Raw genomic sequence first — 15,457 nt, 5'->3', positions numbered from 1 at the left:
AAACGCATGCCCTCTCTAATCTTCAGCAGACAATTCAATCTCGTTTCTCTCATATAAGTATTTTACTGCTCTAAATCGTTTTCTTCTCGGTTTTTTGCTTCTTTTCCTCCTTTTAAGTTTTCGCTAATCGCTACTCCCTGCATGTTACAGACGAAAAATTCATTGAAGTGTTGCAGTATCATACTCGAAGGTACATTTACAATTAAATTTGAATATCCTAGACTTGCGACCCGCTACTTCATGTTTTCATGTTCTAATTTAGTTATAGATTTTGTGGATAGTCCTATGTTTCCAATGCTTTGATTACTATATTATTCTATTTAGAAATTACTATCAAGAATGACTGAATTGGATATTTGTTTTGGTTGTTTTGGTTAGATCTTTGTTTCTGGAATACTACTTTGAATTTTAGATCCATATTCAATGACTGTACTAAGCATTTGGGATTCATATTTTTGTTTCTCTTTTTATACACTGTGATGGCTTGATCAAATATTTAATTATATCATGTCGCAGTACATGGTAGTTGTAACTAATAATGTTTCCATTCACTTCTTTCTTTCTGTTTCATATTAGATTTCCATTAATTATTGTGATTTTTAGATATCATATTTCAATTATTGAGTATTGCCAGAATATTTAAATTCTCACTTATACAATAACTGGTCCTGTCTTCATATAGTGATTTCAGTTACTCATGATATACATTGATTCATATATGACTTCTTTATGTTTAGATTTTCTAATATCACTTTTCGCCCTTAATATTTCCATGATCATTGGAATTGCTACAAAACATTTTTAACTCTGCCAATGCAAACTGCTGTTTTTTACGTTGATGGTCCCAAGTCTAGATAAAGGAGGAGGGAAAAGGGTTACACTATGCAGCTGTGTACTATAGAAATTTACATGCCCCTGCCCCACCACAGCTCCAAATTGTCAAGACTCAAGACATCAATTCATAAAATATGGTTTCGAACAAATAGGTTATGGGTGATTAGTTATTATATAGTTAAATCACACATCAAGCTATACCAAATCTTTGGTTCATCGAGATACATAAAGATTACTGTATCTTTTCAAAATTGCACCAATCTTATTGTTGATCTTTATGTACCTAGCTTCCTGATTCATAGTTATTCTCACATTTTAGCGGCAAGAATGTCAGTTGGGTGGGACAATGGTGCGTAAGTTTCAGAAAAATTACCGTCTGATGGATGACCTGCTTTTAGATTATGAGCACGTGATACAGGTAACCAATGTAACAATTCTTTACAGTGGACATTTTAAGTGTAGCAACTAAAGCTACAATGATACATAAGCCAAATCATCGTGACAATACAGTACAATACAAGAACTTAAGTTTCCAAGTCACAATGCAGTTCCAGTGCGCATTACACAATAGCTTCAGTGCTATGATTATTTCGTTTTAGTTATGTTTGTTTCATTGCAGTTCTATAAATTTTATATTCATATGAAATGCCTTCATTCACTTGGATAAACAGATTAAAGAGTGAATATACACATTACCATCAGACTTAAAAGGGTTCATCCTTTGAAGTCACATTGCCAACTGATGTCTATAAATCTGCAGGTAGAATATGAACTTCTAACCAGCAATACAGGATCTAACTATCAAGGAGGGACCAAGGAGGGACTCCTATAATGTGATAGCTCCAATGTTCTGACAAGTTGACACATAGGATGAACAAAATCAGATTTTGGAGTTGATTGCCTCTCAAAATATAGAACAACTCTCACCTATAGGAGCAAAGGTGGAATAGCAAGGAAAACCCTTTTTTCTGCAGAGTTGTGTACCCCCAACCTCCAGTGATTTGTATATGGCTGCAAGTAAATACTTACACCGAGTAGATTTGGTGGTGGTGAACCCTGTGTTGGTGGTGGGTCCATTACTTCAACCAATCGCCAACGCTAGCATTGTTCACATACTCAAGTACCTCACTGGGTCTGCGAAAACCTACGCCAACTCGGTACAGACTTGCGTTCACGTTAGAGACGTGGATTTAGCTCACATACTCGATTATGAGACTCCTACTTCTGGAAGGTATCTATGTGCGAAGAGCGTACTGCACAGCAGTGATGTTGTGGAGATACTGGCCAAATTCTTCCCTGAATACCCCATCCCTACCAAGTAAGTATAGTATATTAATATGTAACTATTTATGTATTTGTACGTAATTAATTACCATTCGCTATCTAGCCAATCAAATCATAACACCATACCCACTATTGAGTGGGGGCCAAAATATGAGTAGATAGTGTCATAGTGGCCCAAGTTCCACTAAGGCAGTAAGACTGAATCTGCAACTTTCTACGCATGCTTGATTTTGCTAATGGACAGGCTTAGGTGCTCAACAAATTACAAACCGGCCATAAGATTACCTACTTAAACGAAAAAGACAATTGAGGGTTGTAGTAATTTATTTGTGTTAACATTTTTTTCCTTACGATATTAGAATCTTATGGACACGTAGAAAATCCATACTTAGTATCATGCATAGCATGCTGAATTTTCCTTTTATCCACGTGTCGATTAATGTGGGTTGGTGGTGTTGGAACTATATATTCAGTTTCTTACACATCGAAAGAGGGACTATTGAAGAAGTCTATAGATTCCTCTTTTCTTAAGAAAAATGCTAATCAGCTACCTTAATTAGTCATTAGTGTTTCCCCTAATTAATTATCCTGAACAACACGTTTATATCTGTTTTTGAACATTTATATAGCCATTGTCTATTTTAGTTAGGGTCGTCTTTTGATGCCTATTAAACATGGTTACATCGTGATTCTCCCCGTGACAAGCTGACCATATTTTACTAGATATTGTTTTAGATGATTGCCGAGGAATTCAGCATGTACTATGTGAATGTAGTTGTTTTGGGTTTATCTGCCACTTGATATTTAATTCATGTTTTTCAGCAAATCCGAAATTTGAAGGCGCCATGATTAAGAGAACCGCTGCTGCTCAAAATGATACAAGTGAATAATATGGTACAACTTCTACTGTGATATTCGTTGGTGAAGTTATGAAAAACTCGGAGCGTTGTATTTACGAAGGTGAGTTGGTTTTAATTCAATGCCCTTTACCGCTTATTAGTTGGTTCCATAATGCTATGTTAATTGTATTGATGAGTTAGGTTACAATGACTTGGGTTTTCATGCTTAGTTAATTGGTTTCTCCACGAGCCATCTAAAAAAGTCGAATACCTTTTTGTTCATCATGTGTTCGTGTTGATAAATCTGACTACTTATATTGGACTTTTGTAGGGAATCCATGAACTGCAAGAGCTGCAAAAACATGGTATCGATACCTTCATGTAGTAATTACTATGGTTATGGCATTATGCACTCATATAAGTTCTGCATTATGGAAAAGCATTTGGCTGGAAAGTTTTTGAGGTACTTTGTTAATACTTGAATTAGCTCGCATTGACTCAATTCAGGATTGGATGTTTCTTTCATTTTGCCTATGTCTTACATATTTTAATTTATGTTATTTTTAGGATTCAAGATTCATGGAAGGTCAATGCATAGATAGTCGAAGGAGATGAGGACAAACTTTACTATCAATTTTGATTGATTTTGATAAAATGTTTATTTTTTTTTTGCATCAAATTTCAGAATTTGTATACTCATTATGTATGACTTTTTGGTTGTGATTTGCAGTAATAAAAAGGAGTACTTGATCTCGGAGGTACTTATGAGGTTTTCTGTTTATTGATAACTTTTGTAGAATTCTCGAAAAAAAAATAGAGGCATTTTATGCACAGGTGAAGGTGGTAAATGGGTGGCAGAGTGAACATTTTTTTTTTTTAAATACGACATTGTTTAATTGAGTCACTCATGTAGCCAAAAAAGCGTGAGTAATGGGTGCAAAAACCGTTACTAATAGTTTAAGGAACGTAGGCTTTAAATCAGTTAGAAACCTATTACTATTGTTGGAAATAATTAATGCTTTTGATGTTGAAAAACCGTTAGTAATTTATTTCAGTGACGGTAAATAATCACTACTATAAATAATTTGTAACGGTAAAAAACTGTAACAAAATAAATCAACAAATTAATAACGCCTAATTCGTTACGCATAAAAACCGTTACAAATATTTTCAGTAAAGTTTCTCCACCGCATATCCTGTTTAGGTGTAGTGCATGTTGGTTTTAGGTTATGTTAATTTTAATACAATGATACAAAGAGATTTAAAAAACATCTTAATGAGATTTTTTTTTATATATATAATTGTTTTCTTTTGTATTATTATTTACTTATGTCCACAGTTCTTTGAATTATATGTAGGCTAAGTGAATTGGTTTAAAGATAGATTTATCTGGCTGTCCTTCATTCATTATATCTTTAGGAAGACTGGTAAAAAAAAAAAAAAAAACAGATATGGGTATTGCTCATGTGCTCTGCCAGGTTTAAAGGCTTACGTAAGAAAATGCATGCATGTTTTAACCATATTCTTATCACATTACGGTGTTAAGTGTTTGTGTCAATGAGTCTACAAGAAACACATTTTCCTTAAGTTGTACTTGGTAGGTGGTATGAATTAGATTTTGATTAGTACTTCAACAGTATCACACCTTTTCCTTTTCCTTAATTATCAAGATTCCACAAAAGTTCACGTGGTCTTTTCGATTGCATTGTTTTCGTGCGCTACTCCCAAGTAGAGTAGGATGTCTCTGCTAGAGCATTTTAGTAAGCTCCCTAAGTCCATGATCTCTAAAGTGGATCATGCCTCATTAATAAATCAATGGAGCACTCATCGTAGGAATCACCGTACGTTGAATTTTGATTGTTTTTTTGGTGTTATGGGCAATCTATTAGCATTTTGGCAAATTTTCTATAACAAGTTAATTATTTTGGCATCTCTGATATGTTTGTAGTATAAAAGCTCCTACATGTAAGGCACTACATCTTTGTGCCTAGGAGGATTATATTGAGCCAAAGAGCTTTGGTGGAAATGAAGTCGACAAAATAGTTAAATTAGGCATAGCATCTCAGTTGCAATTGCTTATGTGTTTTGCAAGCATGGACTAATAGATATACATCCTCTATGTTATTCAAGAAAGCTAGCTGAATGGATGAAGCCTCAATGACATGGGAGGTGGAGATGGATCAGAAAATTACAACCTTTGTTAACATGTTAACAGATCTACACAACAATAATCGTCGCTCATATCCATAGTAGCTTAAATGTTTGCAACTTAGGAGTGATGTAGAGGCTATGAAGAAAATGTTTATGAGTTGTAGCAAGTGAGGGTATGCCAGAAATGTATATAAGACTTTGATAGAGCTCATGTCAAGGCCAAAACTATTGCCACAAAGCTGCTGAGGAAAATGCTTCTTGGAGGAGTCAAGCCATTTGGTATGACGTATATTCTCATGAAACTAGCATAGTGGTTTTGGACTTTACCTTTGTTTTAGAGTTCACAAAATCGTATTACCTGCTCGCGACTGCTTGTGATAGAGAAAACGCCGGACAAGACATCAAAATTGGAAATTATTTATCTGTAATTTGTTGTACTTGCCGTGTATCATATATTTCTTTATTTATCTTAATTTTTTTCTTTTCTTTTCCAAACATGTTACTTTATGGTGTTCTTAGGAAGTTCTTTACCAGATTTAGCATATAGCAAAGCTTTGTACCGTGAATATTTTTGCAAGTAAAAGTGTAGAACAACTAAGAACAAAGTAGAAAATGAATAATGGGATCTTTTAGGAAATTAATAGTACAATTCATTTTTTTATCAAAGGATAAAAACCAAAAACAAAATTCATATTTATACATTCTAACCTTGATCAAAAGGTTTTGCCTATCACGTGCTCGTTTGCTAGTTGTATTTAAATGAAACTATTGGTTAGTACTTTAATTAGGAGTTATTGGTCATTTCATCTGGCGAATTAAAAAATCAAATCCACGCCTCTCATTTGAATTGTTCGCACCATAAATGTCATTTAATTAGGTAATTAATTAGACGTTTAAAAAAATGAAAAGACATGAGAGAGAGCACACTTCTTCATCTTCCCCTCAATTTGGTCGAATTATTGTGAGTTCAAGACACAACACACGTACGTACACACTCCCATAAATTTTTTTTTGTGTGCTTTCTCTCAAAATTTGCTGCTTCCAAAAACCCCAATTTGAAAATTAATAAAAAATGGCGAAGAAGAAGACTTGGTGTTTTACGGAACCCCAATTGAGCGTGAAGAAGATATAACAAGTTGAAAGAAGAAATCAGTTGTTGAAGTTGCTGGTCAATTACGTGTCGTTGTACCCTGGCAACAAGTGGTATTTTTTTTTCTCTTCAAATTCCGATTTAATTGTACGAATAGTTCTTTATGATGTGTATTTTTAAGAAATTTGACTGAAGATTGGAACTCTGTTCAGCAAGGATGAAGTCATATTGATCAACCATATACTAATTGCAACATCAGAAACTACTAAAAACACTTTCCTACTTAATAATCCTCCGAAAAAAAGAGAAAAAAGTCGAGATCTATGCTAATACCCAAGTTCCTTCAACCTTTTTCTTCACGCCAAAAAAAGTTTGTCTTAAGGTATCAAGTTTCGTCCTTCACATCACTTAAGGTTAGCACGTTATGTCTTGCTTGAATAAAAAATTTTACCATGGAAAAAAAAAAGTTGAGGAGTTGTTTGTCAAAGATTTATTGTATTCGTTTCATTTCGTGGGTTTTAGTATATTTTCATTCTATATTGTTGCATTGATTTGGAATGTTTTTACTGGTTAAAGCAATGGTTGTTTCAATGGGATTAGGTAACTCAAACTTTTAGATATGTAATACATACTATGAAGATTGTCTACTGAGAATTTTGATCTTATTGCGCACATTTCATGTAAATTCATCTCTTAACATACATTTGTTTTTTCTCATATATCATTCCAATGTTTTTGAGTTTGATGTTACGTCTCATTTTATTAACCATTTTGTCTCTAATCTCTTTGCAAGGGGCCCGAGCTCAAAATATTGATAGAAAAGATAAATAAACGTGTATATGGATTACCAGCATGCAAAAGAGGACTCCATAGAATTAATAGTTTAGAGGTCTGCTTGCAAAGGTTTGATTCATTTCACTTTCTCTGTTCTCACCAGATTTTGTTTATAGAACTGCTTTAGCTATATATCTAAGGTAATCTACTCTTGGTTCACATAAAGAATTATATGAAAAAATATTAAAGGGGGATTATATTGTAGCAACACTAACGCCACATGAGGAAACCTGTGATTTCAAAAGAAGTAAATGACACAAGTCAATCGTGATGAACTTAATTTCCACAGCTACCACTCTTGGTGTGCTAAGAGCTTTGTGTGATGGCTAAAGATCGAATATCTTTTGCATGCTAAACCCATTTCCAGTTTCCAATCTAAATAACTGGCAATGTATGGTGCTGGCATTTCGATAATTAAGCAGGTAGTCAGGTACATGGGTTTTGTTGTTTATGGTTTAGGTTCAGCACGGTAAAATCATTCATTAACCAATAAGAATACATTTCTGCCATTGTAATCAATGTACATATATGTGTATTGTACTCATCATTTAGAAGTAGAAATTCAAGTGGAAAAAATCGACCAAGTTGAGAAATGTGCCAACCAACATTATGAATTTGGTCCTTCAATAAATATACTAATCTGTATTTTAATAAACCAAAGTCACATTCTTTGGTTGAATATGACCAAATGTCTCTTACAAGACGTCAACGAGCGCTTCAGTCGGGCAAAGATGCATCGACAAGTTTGATTGAATTCCCAAATGGGTTGCCTCCTGCTCCACCTACAAGTAACAATTTTTAACCTTTTTTTTTTTGTCGTCCTTTGAATTTTTTTAGATGAACCTGTTGGTTTTCCATTAAGCTTTTCTATTTTTTTTTGGTTATTGGGTGAGCAGAGCATAGAGAAAAGCTTACTAAAGTGTAGCAACAGCTGAAAAAGGCAGAGGCTGCTCAAAAACGTAGAGTGCAAGTGGCAAAGGCGGCTAAGGAGTCTGAGGTTTGTCTATTATTTATGTATAACATCTTCTATAATTTGTATTTCCCTATATTTCCTTAAGTGTCAACTTCTAGAATTCTAAATGAACAAATGATTAACTGGGGGTTTTTTAGGCTGAGGCTATTAGGAAAATACTGGGTCAAGATTCGAATAGGAAGAAGCGAGAAGATAAGCTAAAGAAGCGTCGAGATGAGTTAGCACAGGTACAGAGGCCTATTGAAAATTTTAATCTTTGTGTTAAAAATTATTGTCCGGTATCTACAGCCCTTTGTTTATGCCATCAATATTTTTCTGCTGCCAGGAGAAGGCTGCCAATGCATGGACACTTCCACCAAATACTATTAGATGGGTCATTCGTCCTACTGGAACAGTCGTTACATTCTCAGAAGATGTTGGCTTACCAAGTATATTTAGCTCGAAGCCGTGCAGGTGAAAATCCCTCCACGCTTCATTCTCGTGGGATCAAAATTGAGACATGACATGCCTATCCCCTCTAAACTATATGCACATTACATTCTTTTACAAAATTGACGAGGTATTTGGTTTGGACTTTCAGTTACCCACCTCCTTGTGAAAAATGTGCTGGTTCTTCCTGCACCAATCCATAAGTATATCGAGATTCCAAGTCAGAGCTTCCATTATGCAGTCCCAAGTGCTACAAAGCAATACATGAAAGCCAACACCTTGACGTGAGGGATTAATTTATGCTACTTAAAACTTCATCAAGGAAAAGCAGTTAACTGGAGCCTCTACAAGTGATAGTATGTAGTAAGTCGGTCTTTACCAATATAGTAATTGTAGTGTTCAAGTCTCACAGGACGCACTGGATGGGCATGCTGGAGTGATGCGAAGGGTCTTATCGGTTTCGTGCGTTCACTGATGTACCTGTTTTGGGTGTCATTCCCATATCTAAAGTTGCTCTATAAGATTTGGGTGTCATTCAAGGATGTACCTTGCATATGCATATTGCCATTTCAGCAGGTATATTTAGAAAGTGGGGAAAAAAATTCTTTGTAATACTGGTCAAATTGTGAACATTAGGAAAACATTAATGTTAGTATTCACGTCATTTGTATTTTAATTATAGTCAATGACCCTTTAAGGTTTCTGTTGTAGTTGAGGAAAGTCCACACCTTACAGATTGCTTATTTAGTGGAAACTTTATTATTATTACTACTATTATTATTATTTTATGTCTATGGAATGGAGGGGGCAATTACTATCTTTTTCCGTCAAATTTAGAGGAAGCAATTATTCTTCGTGCCTATGTTTACCATGTCGTCAAGACTTCAATTCAGGTTAGAACTTACGATGGACAATTATATTTGTTTACTTTTTTTGAACTTACACAGTATTATCTAATTGTGTCCCACACTTACAAGTTCTACCTCTAAAACTACGTAATATTTTTTCTAAGATTATATATGTCGCCACTCTGAACACACGATCATATTTGAAATTTTTGAGTATGTACATGCAGATATATGGTATGACGGTATTTAACGGCTACCATCTTCCATATTCTTTTAGCATGCCAGTTTATGAAGCTAATGAACTGAGTATGATAACATAATTTCATAAAAATGAAATGTAGACACCGATATTATATTCAAATTAAATACAAATACCTATCAACATTCAAATACAAATACCTGTCAACATTATCTATTTGCCATACAAATACCTATCAACATTCAAATACAAATAATTGTCAACATTACCTATTTGCCATCCATATGCAGAGCATGTGCATTTTGCTAGTGTCATTAAAGATGCTCTTATTAATAGCAGACCGGCAAACCCTACCTTAAACAAATTCATTAGCGCATGAAGCAAGTCACATTCGTTGTTGTTCATATCCTACTGGAGCCCATCTGAGTAACCCAACCTTTTTATTTTTTGTTTTTGAATCTAGGTTTGTTTTTTCCTGTTATATAAACTCCATTTATGCGAATTCTAAAAAAAACTCCACCATGAAAAACATTTTTTGTGGAGATATACTCTCCTCACAATATAGATCATCCTTAGAAAAAATCAGCACATTTGAAGATATCTAGACATATCAAAATTTGATTACAATGTTATAAAATTATCCAACGATTTAAATATTCTAAATTTCAAAACAACTTTTGACAAGGTTAAATATTTTTGTTTGGGCTGATTTTCTGTAGGAAGATTCTCCATTATGAGAAGATTATCTTCACAAAAAATCAGCCCTCAATTCATCTTATAAATCCACTTTTGGTGGTGGAGTTCATATAACGGGCTCGTTTTTTTTTACCACTGATAATCTAAACCTCAAGCAATTAGAACATAAGATGAACACAATAATGTTATATGCTCGCAACTGTCGAGATTTCAAGAGTAGGCAGTAGATTATCACTTCCTAAATTTTATTATCTATAATGTTGAAATTTCAAAACCTGAATTTTTCTTTGCATACAGGTAAAATAATTGAAATTTTAATCATTGATAGACTCCACAAATGGGTTTAAGTTCCAATGATTTTGGCATTTTTTAAGGTTAACTTGATGGTTTATTTTGAAGGTTATCTTCGTCAAGAGGTTGTCAGAAACCCTCATCCATCCATATGCGTGGAATGAGTAGTACTTTGAAACATTTCAATACCGTGCGTTTTGGTATGGCAATCTCCATGATGATTCACAAAAAGTAACAACTAATTCCATGTCCAATATTTACGTGTGAACACTTGGAACTTGGAAGCCAAGTTTCCCACTGAAATAGAAAGATGGAAAATAGAAAGTAGGATCCAACTTGTATTCGGAATCCATTGGACTTCAGGTTTACAAATTAAGCAACACTTCCAGATCCTGACTACACCCCACGCTTATAAATACGTGAGTAGGCCCCTTGTGTTATACCAATTCTGTTCAACTTCACCACAGCACCTACAGAGGCCGGAAAATTTATCAAGAAGGAAATCTCTCTTCTGAGTAGTGAAACAAGATTGAAAATGGAAAGAATGAGTAAACCACTTGATTGGAAATTAGTTGGCTGTTCGATTGCTAATGAAGCGATATTAAACAGCGATATTGCGAAATTATCTTTGAGTGGGAGCAATATAAAGGTATCAGCAGATGAGAAGAGTTCGAGTATGAGTTTACCTGAGGAGCAGAAAAGGATGTCGCTAGTTGGTAGGAAGAAAGATTTTGAATGCGTTGAAAGGGTTAAGGGGAGGCCGGTGAATGTTCTTCAGGGACTTGAGTTACATACTCGAGTTTTCAATGACGAAGAGCAGAAGAAAATTGTTGAATATGTTTACGATCTACAGCGAATGGGACAATCAAGAGAGCTTCGAGAACGCACATACTTAGAACCACAGAAGTGGATGCGCGGCAAGGGGCGTGTTACGATTCAATTTGGGTGTTGTTACAATTATGCAGTGGACAAAAAAGGGAGACCCCCAGGCATAATTAGAGATGAGGAAGTTGATCCAATTCCGCCTTTGTTCAAGTCAATGATCAAGAGGATGGTTAAGTGGCGTATTCTTCCTACTACCTGCATTCCGAACAGTTGTATCGTCAATATATACAACGAAGGAGATTGCATCCCTCCACATATTGACCACCATGATTTCGTTCGCCCATTCTGCACGGTGTCATTCCTGACCGAGTCTAATATACTATTTGGTACTAATTTAAGACCTGCGGGTGAAGGAGAATTTTCTGGTGCTGCAAAGATACCTTTACCTATTGGATCCGTGCTCATCTTGAAAGGCAATGGAGCAGATGTAGCTAAGCATTGTGTTCCTGCGGTTCATAAAAAAAGGATATCCATAACTTTTAGGAAGATGGATGACAGCAAGCTACCATTCAAGTTCTCACCTGACCCAGAGTTGCAAGGCATTCAGCCTCTTGGAAGTTCCCAGATGAACAAGTTACCAGCTCAACAAGTTCCGAGCCAACAAAAGTCTCAAAACCAGAATCGACTGTCAAACTCACAAAACCAGAATCGACTGTCTAACTCGCAAAACCAGAATCGACTGTCAAATGCAGCACCTGATACAGCTAGGAAGACGAGCAGAAGCCCTACTCAGTTTGGAAACGATGATTTTCCTCCACTTTGTGCGACGAGATAGTGAAAGCAACATCAAAGCTGTTGGCAGACCAACTACTATATTTCCATCTTAAATTGTTGTAGAATGAGAGTGAAAAGTTTTGAATCAGTTATGATGTAATTTGTCAGTACTTAGTGAATTAAGAGTCAGTTAAATGTTCATTTGTACTCTAAATTCAGATGTTTTTACCTGAGGTTCTAACTTATCAATTAACTTTTTCAACAAAAACAAAACAATAAGCCGATATTAATTCTGCAAAACTCAACACCATAGCAATCACTAGGCAGAACTCTTGTTGATCTACAAAGAGGGGCATAGAACAAAGGGAATACAAGACAAGTTTGGACAAGACAAGTGCTCGCAATGGTTTGGTTTTGGCTGTACAATCACTTGTTAAGTAGTGCATAATTTGAACACGTACTTGTGCAGCTGTGCATACCCTGTGACAGGTTACCTGTCCTCAAACACCTTCCCATGCCCCAACAGCCTTCATAAATAAGACCTTCCATATCAACCTTAAAGCATTCCAAATCCATCCTTGTGTTTTATACCAATATCAATCGATTCCCCACTACACATATAACTTGTATTTAAACAATAACAACTCCAGACAACAATCTAGATATTCTCTATAACCAAACTAACATGGCCAACTCGCTAAACAACTATTAACAATATATAATAATGTAAAGCAGTAAAAACATATATACCACAACACAAAGATATACCGTGGTTTGGTCAATGGTGCCTACTTCCACAAGAGCTAATCATTTTATAAAGTGGGAAGGAAGATTACAATCACTCATTGCAGTCTCTCACCTTACTAGATCACTCTTCTCTCTTTACAGGCTTGTCTCTCTGTAAAGGTTATATCTCAATCTTGATTGCTTTCAAGATTGGGTTTCTCTCTCTATTCTTGTGTATTTTCGTGTCTTCTAACTTAGTTAGGTTTTGCCAAAAACCCCAACTTATATTGCAAACTCATGGTCCACAAAAAATAGAATTCTCAAATAAAATAGGCATGGCGTTAAGGGCCGGGCAAGGCAAGGCCAAGTCGAGCGTGTGGCGCCCTTAAAGTACTAGAGGTCGACCAAGGCATGGGCGCGGGGCGCACCTTGGGCAAGGCCAAGTCGAGCGCACACGTGCTCAGGCTTCTCTATGCAGGCTGAACTCATTTTCTCCTCATGTGAGGGATAACTCCAACAATCTCTCCCTCCCGAACAGTGAGGGGGGAATATCTCCATGCAATTTCCAAATTAACAAGAGGAGTCTGCTACCATTCCGGCGGTAGCATAGCAAATATCAAACTTACCTTTTGATAAGACTTTGGTCATCATATCCGACCCGTTTTTGTCGATATGGATCTTCTCGATACACAAATACTTATCTTCGAGTACTTCTCTAATCCAATGATAACGCACATGTATGTGCTTAGATCTAGAATGAAAACTTGAATTCTTGCTCAGATGGATGGCGCTCTGACTATTACATAGAACTACAAACTGTTTCTTCTTTAGCTCTAGTTCGTCGAAGAACCTCTTCATCCATAGCATCTCTTTGCAACACTCAGTGGTTGCAATATACTCGATTTCTGTAGTGGAGAGGGTAACACACTTTTGCAACTTAGATTGCCAAGAAACTGCTCCCCCTGCAAAAGTAACCAGATAACCAGAGGTGGACTTCATCGAGTCAACATCACTTACCATGTCTGCATCAGTGTAACCTTAAAGTAAGGGCTTACTGCCACCAAAATACAAACACAATTCGGAAGTGCCCTTGAGATATCTTAATATCCACTTAACACCTTCCCAATGCTCCTTCCCCAGATTTGATAGAAATCGGCTTACAACACCAATGGCGAAAGCAATATCCGGTCTTGTACACACCATTGCATACATCAAGCTACCCACTGTGGATGCATAAGTAATCTTTTCCATCTGACTCTGCTCATGCTCACCCTTTGGACACATCTCTTTGGCCATGTGGAGCTGGCCACCAAGCGGACAACTGACTGGCTTCGCTTGATCCATGTTGAATCTCTTCAACACCTTCTCAATGTAGCTTTCTTGAGAAAGCCACAACTTCCCACTCTTTCTGTCATGAGTGATCCGCATCCTAAGTATCTGCTTTGCTTGACCCAAATCATTCATCTCAAAGGACTTACTCAAGTCTTTTCTTCACTTGGATATTTTGTTGATGTTTGGGCCAACTATCAACATATTATCCACATACAACAAGAGCACAATGAAATCCCCGTCTAGAAATTTCTGAACAAACACACAATGATCGGAAGCAGACTTCTTGTATCATTGTTTCGCCATAAAGGAATCAAACTTTATGTACCACTGTCTCGGTGCTTGCTTCAACCCATACAAGCTCTTTTATCGGCTTGCATACTAGGTGCTCCTTGCCTTTGACCTCAAACCCTCCTCGGGTCCATGTAGACATCTTCTTCAAGGTCTCCATGAAGAAAAGTTGTCTTAACATCTAGCTACTCAACCTCTAGGTTCATACTTGCGGTCATACTCAATACCACCCGAATAGAAATCATCTTCACTACAGGAGAGAAAATATTATCAAAGTACGTCAATCCCTTTCCTTTTACCGAATCCCTTCACAACAAGGCGAGCTTTGTGCCTTGGGTGTGGATTGTTCTTCTCATGATTGACTTTGTAAATTCACTTATTCTTGAGAACTTTTCTTCCTGTCGGTTTCTCAACTAACTCATAAGTGTGATTCTTATGCAAAGAATCCATCTCGTCATGCATGGCCTTTAACCACTTCTCTTTGTCTATACCTTCAAGTGCCTCTTGATAGTACATTGGTTCTCCACCATCAGATAGTAAAACATACGTATGTGGTGGATACCTGGTTGAAGCTTGTCTCTCTCTGTCAGACCTCCTTGCCCCATCTACTGGTGCCTCAGGAGGATACACTTCTGCTTGCTCAGGTGGTGGTTCATGCACTTCATCTGCATCTTCTATACCAATAGGTTCTATCCCATCATAAGCAATGGGATTCTCGTCATGAGCTTCAAACTCATGGTTCTCTACATTCTCAATGCCTTCTGCATGTTCCATAGTAGGAACTTCTAGTTCTGAATCAACAAGATCATTCATGAAAGCCTATAGCTTCTCACCCTCCTCAAAGTCTGCTATGATTTGGTTTTCCAAGAACACAATATCTCGACTTCAGATTACCTTCTTGTTAATCAGATCATAGAGTTTGTAACCAAACTTTTCATCTCCATAACCCAGAAAAATGCACTGCTTGGCTTTGTCATCAAGCTTGGATCTCTCATCCTTCGGAATATACACAAATGCCTTGCACCCAAATACCCTCAAGTATCC

At 36.3% G+C, this 15,457-nt stretch overlaps 1 long non-coding RNA gene and 1 pseudogene across 3 annotated transcripts; both read left to right on the top strand.

The window, feature by feature from the left end:
• Positions 1-5,942: 5,942 nt before the first annotated feature.
• LOC147501444 (uncharacterized) lies at positions 5,943-9,205 on the top strand. Of its 3 annotated transcripts, none has more exons than XR_015221384.1 (7): positions 5,950-6,311; positions 6,992-7,101; positions 7,694-7,820; positions 7,929-8,029; positions 8,143-8,232; positions 8,331-8,458; positions 8,586-9,205. It is a non-coding gene; the product is annotated as an uncharacterized LOC147501444 (long non-coding RNA). The 3 variants fall into 3 exon arrangements; XR_015221385.1 differs by having other exon boundaries at positions 5,952-6,311; positions 7,735-7,820; XR_015221383.1 differs by having other exon boundaries at positions 5,943-6,311; positions 6,992-7,820.
• Positions 9,206-10,766: 1,561 nt separating this feature from the next.
• On the top strand, positions 10,767-12,189 carry LOC147501443 (RNA demethylase ALKBH9B pseudogene; annotated as a pseudogene).
• The last annotated feature ends 3,268 nt before the right edge of the window (positions 12,190-15,457 follow it).

The sequence above is a fragment of the Coptis chinensis genome, chromosome 4 (assembly GCF_015680905.1).
Source record: "Coptis chinensis isolate HL-2020 chromosome 4, ASM1568090v1, whole genome shotgun sequence".
NCBI classification, from domain to species: domain Eukaryota; kingdom Viridiplantae; phylum Streptophyta; class Magnoliopsida; order Ranunculales; family Ranunculaceae; genus Coptis; species Coptis chinensis.
This window is presented reverse-complemented; position numbering and strand designations above follow the sequence as displayed.